This window comes from Aplidium turbinatum, chromosome 17 (genome assembly GCF_918807975.1).
Source record: "Aplidium turbinatum chromosome 17, kaAplTurb1.1, whole genome shotgun sequence".
NCBI classification, from domain to species: domain Eukaryota; kingdom Metazoa; phylum Chordata; class Ascidiacea; order Aplousobranchia; family Polyclinidae; genus Aplidium; species Aplidium turbinatum.
This window is the reverse complement of record NC_137488.1, coordinates 10,571,431-10,582,564: the sequence shown is the minus strand read 5'-3', so window position 1 is coordinate 10,582,564 and position 11,134 is coordinate 10,571,431.

Genomic DNA, 11,134 nt, shown 5'->3' with positions numbered 1-11,134 from the left:
AATTTGCTTTAAATTGTTATCATCTATACCTAGCAATAATAAACGCTTGCAAACAAAATGATTTTGTTTTGAATAGAGAAGAATTAATCAGTAAAAGTTTTACTGCTTTTTTAGTGTTTTTTTACTCAACTGACTTGACCTATATACATAATATAGGCCTACTGCATGTATAAACAATAAATACTATTAATACAACAAAAAGTGCTCAATGCCAAGCAAATTACATCAAATATAGTTACTATATACTTCCTAAAACCTCTACAGCCTGTTCCACCCTAAAAGGAGGATCATCAAGAGGTCCTTATTCAAATACAATTTTCAAAAAATATTCAACTAGAATTCTATTTAAATAAGGACCTTCTTGATGAAAAACGTACCGTAGTGAAGATGATATGAAAATGGTTTTGAATTCATGCAGGTAAATTTGGTGTCGGTGAGGGATGGAGTTTCTTAAAGTTTTTTCAAATGAATTTCCAAACTGCTGGAGAGTGATACAGCTTCATTGTTGCAGTACTCTTATCGAACAAATTTACACAACAAAGTAACAGAGTCATAAGCTTGTTTGAACAAATGCAATATTCTATTGAACAATGTTAGGTGGCAGACGTACGACAGTGACAGCTGTAAGTGTAATAAGCTAGGCGGATACTTAATCAATGTCAAACAGTAGTATAGGCTGGCAGACGTACCGCCCTAGTCAAACTCCTACTAAGATTGAATATGGTAAAAAAAAGTGGTATCAACTACAGTTACTACACAATGGACGCATGCTAATCAGATTGAATTTCTGTTCGTAAATGGGTTTTCAGTTTGCTGCAGAATAATAAAACCACTGAATTGGGTTGGGTCAACTTTTTTTGGAGTAATGAGGAAGAAAAAAAAATCGATTTCTGCCTGTACTGTACGGTAGTTAATAAGCTATGTGATGCAAGTTGCTGTTAAGTTCAAATAATGAGTTAAAGTTTTTTAGAAGTTGAGTATGTTTCCGTTTAAACATGAATTTGCCAGTTTCGATGGTATTGCGGGAATTATATGATGTTATGGGTTATCCTAATTGTGCGCGATCTGACCACCAGAAGGGCTTCCGACCTAAATTTCTCTTCAACCTATTCTATGGATCAAAAAGGAGGACAATATTGCATCAGCGGTCAAATACTTATTATTATGACAACGACAAAAGACAGAATATGACCAAAAGCATAGTTTACTGAATTAATTACACTGGAGTTTAACTCTGCCCAATAATAAACCAAAACTTAAACTTTGTCTTTTCTTTACAAAATGTTTTTTCTTCTGCTTCACTTCAAATTCAAAGCTGGTTCTGCTTCCATTTCTTTTGTTTTACATCCCGCAAGAACCCGGACAAAACAGATAGCCTAGCCTACACTCTACACGAGAACCGGTAGGCCTACAAGAACGAGGCAGGAAAAAACTAGTCATCTTGTTTTAAAAAGTTAAGTGTTGCCAGAAATAAATATTATTTTTTTATTGTGCAGCGGGAATCGCCACAGTATAAAGGTTACCAATTGTAAAAAAAAACTGTCAACATTGTATTGTGGTTCATGCTTAGTCATCGAGCCTTCGAGAGAAATCATGACTGGTCGGGAAACAATACGAAAAGGGGGCTCCAAAAAACATTTTTCAGCAAAAATACAAGTAACGAATTTGTATCATGCGTTGCATCATGTGTCTTAAGCCGAACTTGGCTACTTTCCAGATCGTGAAATTGAATTCTTTTAAACTTTCAATTTTGAACAACGTAGGCTATAGACTACGTTGTTATATAAGTATATATAAATATATAGATAAAACAATGAAAACTATCAATACTACAAAAAAGTGCTCAATGCTAAGCAAAAAAGCAAAGCAGAGCAAATTAAATCAAATATAGTTATTACTATCTGAAGCCTTTACAAATTGTTTCACCTAACGGATCATCAGAAGGTCTTATTCAAATAGAATCTTATTTTAAAATTTTTTTTAAAAATTTAAAAAAAAATTCTATTTGAATAAGACCTTCTGATGATCCGTTAGGTGAAACAATTTGTAAAGGCTTCAGATAGTAATAACTATATTTGATTTAAATATATAGATAAGTATATATATCTAAGTTATATGAAAAAACTTCTTTCAATATGAAAATCAACAAAAATCACTCGACTACACTTACAGCAAAATTGCCATTGTTGGGCAAAATGTTTTCTTGAAAGAATTGCAGTGAAGTTATATGATGTGCACATGCACATCTCATACGTGGTGCCATTGCCCACGGCCGTTGGGAGGAGAATTTAGGTCCCGTACCAAAACGATTCTCTGGCCCCAAACAAAGACACTTCCAAGAAAAATGCACCATATCCAAAGAATGCAGTAGTTTGTGCAACTCTCTGGTGTTTGGGCAGTGTGGGCGTGTTTGCTGATGAGTTTTTGTCTGTTAGTTGTGTGGGATCCTGGAAGAGCCGCTTTTGGGTCGGTGATAACGTCTCCTCCTTTGACAAGTCTGCGTCACTGCCTCTGCGTTGGTTCCAGTCATGTTGTGAATCGAAATTGTTATACGGTACGTGGTAATTTTAGTATAACCTACAGTAGATAGAGGAAAAATTGTAAACACACAGTGCAGGCAATGAAAATAGCTCAACAAAGCATTCAATCCATTCCGAACCTTTTGCAATGCAAAGTTACGGATCACAGCGTCAAATAATAAAGATTTTGCAAGGTCTAATTTGATGCACAACTTGCATAAACTGTTCACTCGGTTTTGAGTCGTGGTGGAGCGTAAACAATTCTTACAAATTTCAATGTGCTAAAACCACGTTTTCAGCTCGCAACCGTTGGAGGTAGGCTACTGGTTTAAGTAACAAATTTTCAAAGCAACAAAAATATTTGGAAAATTGTTTCGAAAGTTGCAATGAATGATTTCCTTGAGTAGATATCATGGGGTGATGCGTTCCGGTTTGCAGCTCAAGTTTGCTAGGTAGCTTTTTTTCAAAAGTAGCCTACCAACTCATCTAAAATGTCATTGTTGTACAACTTGTTTAAAATTGTTCCACATGCCTACAACTACACATCAGACATAGGCTACAATGATATTTCCATAGGACTTCACTGTTCGATTCGATATCTTTGAGTTTGTTGATACATTTGTGAAGAAACTACCAACACCTAGCGAATCCATTGCAACATAGCGTACGGTAGAATATCGTTTGTAAGATTGAGCTGGTGAAGCGGAGTTGTTGGAGCGTTCCGTCCCCTGAAAAATAACATATTTTTTTAAATTCATAGTTTCTATAACAACTTAAACTTGCGAGTAGCCTACTTTCCAGCTTTCTGTAACTTTGATTACATCTTCCTTTAACTTCATTAAATTCATCAGCTTATTGTCTGGGGCCGAAAAATATTGCACAGTTCTTTATCGCTGCATAAATAAGTTAGTAGAGTGAATCTCGCTTAGGACTGTGATCTACATAATGCAGAGAAGCACAGGTTTGAAACTGCTCAAGTAGGCTGCTTGGAAATGGGATAGCTTTCTTTAGAATTTCCTATCTGGCTTGGCTGCAATTGAAAATGACATAAGCTTAGTCGATCAATTAGACTACTCAAAAATGATATAATACTTGGACAACACGGCACACCATGAACTCCAACTCTAGTGCATTTAAGCAATGACATCCATAAGCAGAAAATAGGCAAGAAGGTTTTACTTCCTTCAATCTTGCTTGGACACTTTTCCAGATATGTTGAATCCATTATCATATGCCAGGCAAACGCAGTTTTTCATGTCAAGGTACAGTTGGTCATAGGCGTAGCCGGGGGGGGGGGGAGGCGAAAGGGGCCATGGCCCCCCCCCCCAAATTTTCAAAGTTTGGATTCCGAAGTTGAGCCCTTTGTTGAAAATATAATAAAATTTGTAGAAACTTATAACGTTTTCCAAGTCATCTGGCTATTAACACCCCAAGGACTTGTTTTAGACACATAGAAAGACACCAATCAATTTTGCAAATCGTAAATCGGGCAAAATTTACGCGATTTACGTTTCTTTTAACTAATTTGTGGAAGCAATTTCAGAATGGCTTACTCTGTTTTGTTATTGTGTAGTTATTGAGTTTTTGTGTAGCTGAGTTTTTGGTGTTCTCTAATTTTAGCCGCAGGTTTTGCCCGTTCGTGTGTAAGAGCTACCTTTAATATGTTAATAGCTGTTTATCTGCTAATAAATTTCATACAAATATTACCCTAAAAGTGTTTCCAGAAAGCGCTATAAGCCATTATCTGAATGTAATTTTGCAAAAATTTCCCGGGGGAGCATGCCCCCGAACCCCCCTAGAATACGCGTGCCTTCGGCACGCTCGAGCACCCCACCAGTTTTATTGCTTTCCTTGCTCAACCCACCACGATACGCCACTGCACATCAGGTGGCGATGGCTTAAATCAAACACTTTCTCGTTCTCTTCAATTCATCAAATATTTGGCCCCCCCCCAAAAAAATTTTCTGGCTATGCCACTGCAGTTGGTCAAGCTGGAAAACGTTTTTCAAATGCATTTAAGTTTCAATGAAAAAGAGAAGTCAAATTCGTGGTGTTTAAGCAAGGTTTAATCTTGCAGATTATTCCGAAATTTCGTCGCAGTTTTTGTAGCAAGTGAATCATATGAGATTTCAATGACAAATTTTCATTCAGTAAAATGCCTAGAAAACTAACAGTGTTAAGACGTTCAATGGGTTGATTATACACAAATAATGTATGGATGAAGTTAAAACACTTTGCATTATTATTGCTAAATAAAATGTGCCTTGTTTTATTTACATTTTACAACATCCTATTTGCAGCCACCCAGTTTGTTACCCTTCACATTTCCATATTGGCCAGTTTGTAAAGCTCGCTGATACTGTTACCACATAAAAACAAAGTGGAGTCATCAGCAAATATTACACATTCAAAGTGTTGTAAGCTGTTACAGAAATTATTTATATATATCAAAAACAGTAAAGGTCGTAGTATTGAATCCTGTGGGACCCCGAAACATATTTTGCGTTTAGCAGACATTGATTGAGATATTTCTACAACTTGAAGTTGGTTCAGTAGGTAACTGCTGAGCCAGTCATGAGCTGCACCCTTAATACCGTAATAGTAAAGCTTATTTAACAAAATTCGTTGATTAATAGTGTCAAAAGCTTTGTACAGGTCTAAAAATATACCAAGGGTGGCTTCTTTTTTTCAAACGCATTTGAAATATTACAAACAAGATGCAAAACTGTGAGGTTAGTTGAGGCATGGCCACCTAAAGATATGGCCTGATTTGTCACATTTTGCAGAAATTTCCAGGTTTTTCTAACTTTGGGCGAACGTTTAAATAAATTTTTCTAAAAATTAGATTTTTACGCTTTCTTTATTCTTTTTCTCAGATGACACAATAGGTATTAACATCCTCACATGTTGAAAAACAAAGAAAATTTGATTTCGAAGATTTTAGTCAGACTGTTAATTTTCAATAACAGTCTGATTTTGCGTTTTTCGACTTACTTTTTCTCATTTGCTACTGCTTCCCCAAGGCAACAAAAAAGTTTTATGTCATTAGGAAACCGCAAAAAGTAAAAACATCTCAAAAAATGTCAGTCAAGCATTAGCAGTAGCTGTAATCAAAATCTGCAAAATGTGACAAATTAGGCCACATCTCCAGGTGGCCATGGTTGAGGATAAATTGAAGGTGTGGGTCAGTGCAATGATTATGTTTTGTGGTACAACTTTTAATATCTTTGTTGGTATCTCATCTATTCCACAACTAAGTTTGGATTAAAAAGAAGAAAGAATTTGTTTGACTTTACCAGCAGAGGTTGGGCGCGAAAATGAATTGGCTGATAGGATTTGAGAGATAATCTGAAAATTTGGTTGGCTTCTTGTATTAGGAATTTTATCCACCAGATTTGATGCTATTGAAGAGAAATATTCATTAAAGTAGGCTAGTTAGTTTTATCATTATTCTGTACCAAGTACTTCATCATCACCTTTTCTAGCAAACGTCAATCCATAGGCTACGAAATATTTTACATGAACGTAAGTAACATAAGCTTTGGATGACACACATCCGGTCCTTGCTGATGCTAGCTTGCTGATGTTCCAGTGTAAACATATTAGAAAATCTGTAACCAAAGTAAACCAAATTATCAATCTATGACTACTATCCCACGTTATTATGCTATTTTTTTTACTGATACGCAGTCAGCTAACGATCGATCCAAAAACCTATTTAAAAGTAATTCTTCCTGCTCTGATTGGTTAATTCTATTGTCGGCTTAGGCTACCGATTCAAAAAGAAACTAAAGAGAAACAGTTACTGGTACGATAGTTTTATTATCAAAAGCAAGTAGGCTAAAAGCAAATTTTCATTGAGAACCTTTCGCTTTGAGCATTAAGGTGGGGTCGCTATATTTGCATCATAAAAAAGAGGACATATTTTTTATAAAAATGTTTATCAAATTTTAGCCTACTTGTTGTTCTGTATTGTCTGTAGTTAGCAACTGCAGAGAAATGAGAGCAATAAACATTATAGCCGAATTTCACGCATTGAATTAATTACTGAGATTCAGAGAGGACAAAGTTTTAGCAGCAAAAAATATCTGATTTGTTCTCAGAAGTATTTGGCTTTTTTTTACTGTTTAAAAAATAAGTAAAATCTTCTTTTACAATGTCATAAAACTGCTTCTCCCTAAGGCGAACAACAATAATATACAGCAATAACAATTTTTTCTGATCGTTGTGGCTGCACCAAGCAATAAAATACGTTCTACTGTGTCGTTTTATGAGAGTTCCGTAATCCATGGCAGATGATTGATGAAGGAGCAAAGTTACAATACTGCAATATTCAGTTCATTTTAGTAGGCCATAGCGATAAGAAGGGAAGTAGGCAATTCTCTCTGGAGCGGCCTTTCGAACGTCAAACCATGGCTCTCACCAGTCGGCTATGCAGCAGCTAATGCAATACAGGGCCTTTTAATCGGTACCCGGTCATTTGGTCGACAGGACGTTTGGTCGACAGACATTTGGTCGACAGGACGTTTGGTCGACAGGACGTTAGGTCGACAGAACGATTTATTTTAGAGTTAGGGTTAGTTAACTAACCATAACCCTAATCTAACCCTGACTCTAACCCTAACCCTAACCCTAAAATAAATCGTTCTGTCGACCTAACGTCCTGTCGACCAAACGTCCTGTCGACCAAACGTCCTGTCGACCAAATGTCTGTCGACCAAACGACCGTGCACCCTTTTAATCATAGCGTTTTCAAGTTCTTGTCGTCAACCAGTTTTATAGTTCTGCTGTATTTTTTCGATTGATAAGCTAGAAGCTGGATGAATTTGAATTTAGCTATTATTTCAAACGCAAAAACGAACCTATTGGGTGATTTTTAAGCGTAGCCTACTTTGTGGACTCTTTTTTTTTCTTTAAAAAGGAGGGCATGTCCCCTAAAAAAGGGCGTATATGGAAACCCTATAACCCTAAAGAAAAGCAACGTTAAAATGTAAAGTTCGGCAATGATATTATGCGCTTTCTAACGATGTCATTTATAACTGCAAAAAGTCATTTGCTATGTACTTCCAAACCAATCACTTAAAGTTAAATTTGAATCCAATTGCACGGCTCAATGGAAGTGAGATCAAATTCGCAGACAGTGTCAAATATTTGGGTGTTTTTCTTGACACGGCAATGTGTGACGACAAGGATATAATCGACAAGTGCGATCAATCTACTGTTCTGCCAACAAATTAAAATCAAAATTTTACAAGTGCTCCAGTGATATTAAAAATGTTCTATTCCGTTAATATTGTACTCCAATGTATGCATGTCATCTGTGGGAAAATTATCATCAACATGACATTAATCGCCTGCGTGTTGCCTTCAATAATGCATTTAGAATTATACACAATTTACCTAAACACTATAGCGTACGTGAACATAAAGTCTTGTGCAACATCATAACATGTGATGTTTTACTTCGGAAATATGTTTTTTCTTTTGTTGGAAGATGCGAAGTATCGTCTAACTCTATTGTTGCCTCCCTGATGAGGTCCGATTGCCATCGTATATCAAATTACCGTCTTCATTATAATAATTCTATGTATGCTGTCACCTAGTCTTGATGGCTACCACGTCATCTGATTGTTTTTATCGTTCTGAATACTTTCAATTCTTCTAACTTGTAACACTACCGTACCATTGTATGTAAACTTGTAACAGTAGATATAGCCTATGTTAGTGAGAGTTTAAACTGACGACATCCAAAATGGCTCTCTGTGACCTTTGTGCATTTGCAGTTTGTTTATTATTTCGTTGTTTTGGATATGGACAGCTTTGTCTGATGCAAATAAATATTATTAATACCCAGAGGTGAGCAGTACCGAGTACAATTGTACCGCGGTACTGTACCGCGGTACTTTTTGTGTACCGGTACCGGTACCGCGGTACTTTTTGAAATTTGTACCGGTTGCCTAAATACCCAGTACTTTTTTGGTCAAAATACCCGGTACTTTTTTTTCAACAATGTTAACTCCGTAACGATTTAATCCATGAACGAAAATGGCGCTAAGAGAAATCATCATGAACACAAATGGCGCGAAGAGAAATCAAGATTTCATCAACGTAGTACGAGATTTCATTACGTAGGCTACTCCACAGCACTGATCATCAACTCGCCATGGCGTTGCATCCACATTTTCGGCTCTCATTGATCCCACAATCAAACATGGATAAACGATATTCATTTCTTTCGGAAAGCATACCGAAAAGCATCACGACTCAGATGATCAGCAAGCTTGAATCTTTGCTTGAGCAAGAAGGTCAGAATGAAGCTGAAAGCAGCAGCGACGACTTAGAAGAAGTTGCTCAGCAAGACGAGTTTTTCGGTTTTTTGTTTGAGCAACCGAGAAGCCGACAACAAAGTGTATCTAAACTGGTTGATAAATTTCTCAAGATGAGTCCTCAGAGATGCATCACAGATGTATGCTTTAAGCATCCGACGATCGAAAGATTGTTTATTAAAACAAACACTGCAATCCCTTCAAGTACTGCTATTGAAAGAGTTTTTTCCACCGCTAAAGACATTTTGAGGCCGAAACGAGCTGGATTAAGTGACACTCATTTTGAGATGCTAATGTTTTTGAAAGCGAATGCCTAGAACAGGCTTGCCCCAAACTTTTACTAAATACCCAATTGGTTACAAAGTAATAGGCCTATAACTTTAGGGTCTTATCAAATTTTTTTTTGTAAAGTGTTGGGGACTGTACTGCAATTCCTAAAATTTTTTAGTACTTTCTTTGCTTTGAATTGTGTGTGTTAAAATAGGAGTCCAATGAGGATTCGTTGTTTTGCGGTTTGCTCCGTATGTGGCATAATTACTGCTTTTCAAATGTTATAGGCCCCTGTTTATTCTTTAGAGATAAATGTTGAACAGAGGTGTAAAAAGTAGTCCATTTGAATAATCAAGTAAAAGTACAGTTACTGAAGGTCAATTCTAATTCATTACAATTACAAGTAGAAAGTACCAGAGCACATTATCAGTGAAGTAGAAGTAAAAAAGTACTGATCTTTAAAATTACTCAAGTAGAATTAGTAAATTTTGCAGTCAAAAAACAAACACGTTTGACAAATTTCATCAAGTTTTGAAAAAATATTTCAAAATCCCAATATTTTTAGTCATAAAATATCTCACTTAATAGTTTAATTAATAATGAATCATTTAGGTCTTAGGAAGATAAACTTTTCGTTTTAACAATTCTTTTTTAACAAAACTTTTTATTTTTAACAATTTCTCTTTAAAATATTTTTTTTATCTTATAAATGATACCCTTATAACAGATTTTTATCAAAGTTACAACTTTCTACTTGATAAAATATAAAATTACTCGAGTAACGTTACTTTAGCATAAAACTAAACAAGTGAAAGTAGAAAGTAATGAAAAATAAAACTACTCAAAAAGTACTAGTTACTGAACATTGCTACTTAACATAAAAGTAAAAAGGAATTATAGTGTCACTGTCTTTTATTTTTTGCAAGTTGCTTTTATGTTTATGCTAATTTTTATGCTAATTGCAAGCCAGTCCATTTCAGATGGATACCAGTTTTTTTGTTTTATTGCTACTTAAGTAACACTACTTTCCTTACTTTACACCTCTGATGTTGAATGGCCTTTACTTCCAATAGCTTTCTATACGACATGTTGGGTTGGCCCTTAACTATAAGTCAATAAACTAACAAGTATTAATATGCCTACCTTAAATTTATGCATTTATACTGAGCAAAATCAAGAGACTTGTGACTTTATTTTCCGATCTGTTCCATTTAGCTTTGCGTGCCTACCAAAGGGCTGGTTGAGCAGTCTTTGTGTAGAATATGATCATCGTCATGGCGCGTTGCTGTTACTTGTTAATATAATTGGGATGGAGATGAATCGCATTTGTGGTTTTAAATGTAAGATTATTCCGATTACAACACAAAAAAAAATTCGTCATTCTAAGTCTTGTAACTTGTTTTTAAAAAAGTACCGTACCGAGTACCGTACCGGTGTGACACTCACATGTCGCCTAGAGCGCACATATGATTATTGTATAGTTCGATTAGCGTAATTTACTTAAGTTGACTTATTCGGGGTTTGAGTTCTTTATTCGAATTGTTCGTGAGTCTTGATTATTGCACTGGCTTAACTTTTCTGGACAAGACTACAACACATGTAATATTATACATTGATTATAATTATATTAATGCACTGAAATAATCTGACACAATAGGAGTTAGGACCAACCATATGAGCATGTGTCGATGCCTGCCGCGCATCTGAGTTGGTCTAGATGAAAACTCAATCTAAAACCCAACTAACCTCTGGCAAGCAAACACCTGGTTATATGTCTGGTCCAGCCAATGAAAACACTCAAATAAATCCACGTAGATACTTTTTCGGCCAATCAAATCATTCAACTACGAAAGTTTATATAATTTTTCACTCTGTAAATAAGTAATTTTATCCGACGCTGTCATAACATCCTGTGGTGAATCGTGTATGGTCCGATGTGTTTACGGAAGCTTCGACATATATAAAACGATCCAACATCTCAAACACGATATCGCCGATCGTAAAATTCCGATAAAAGAT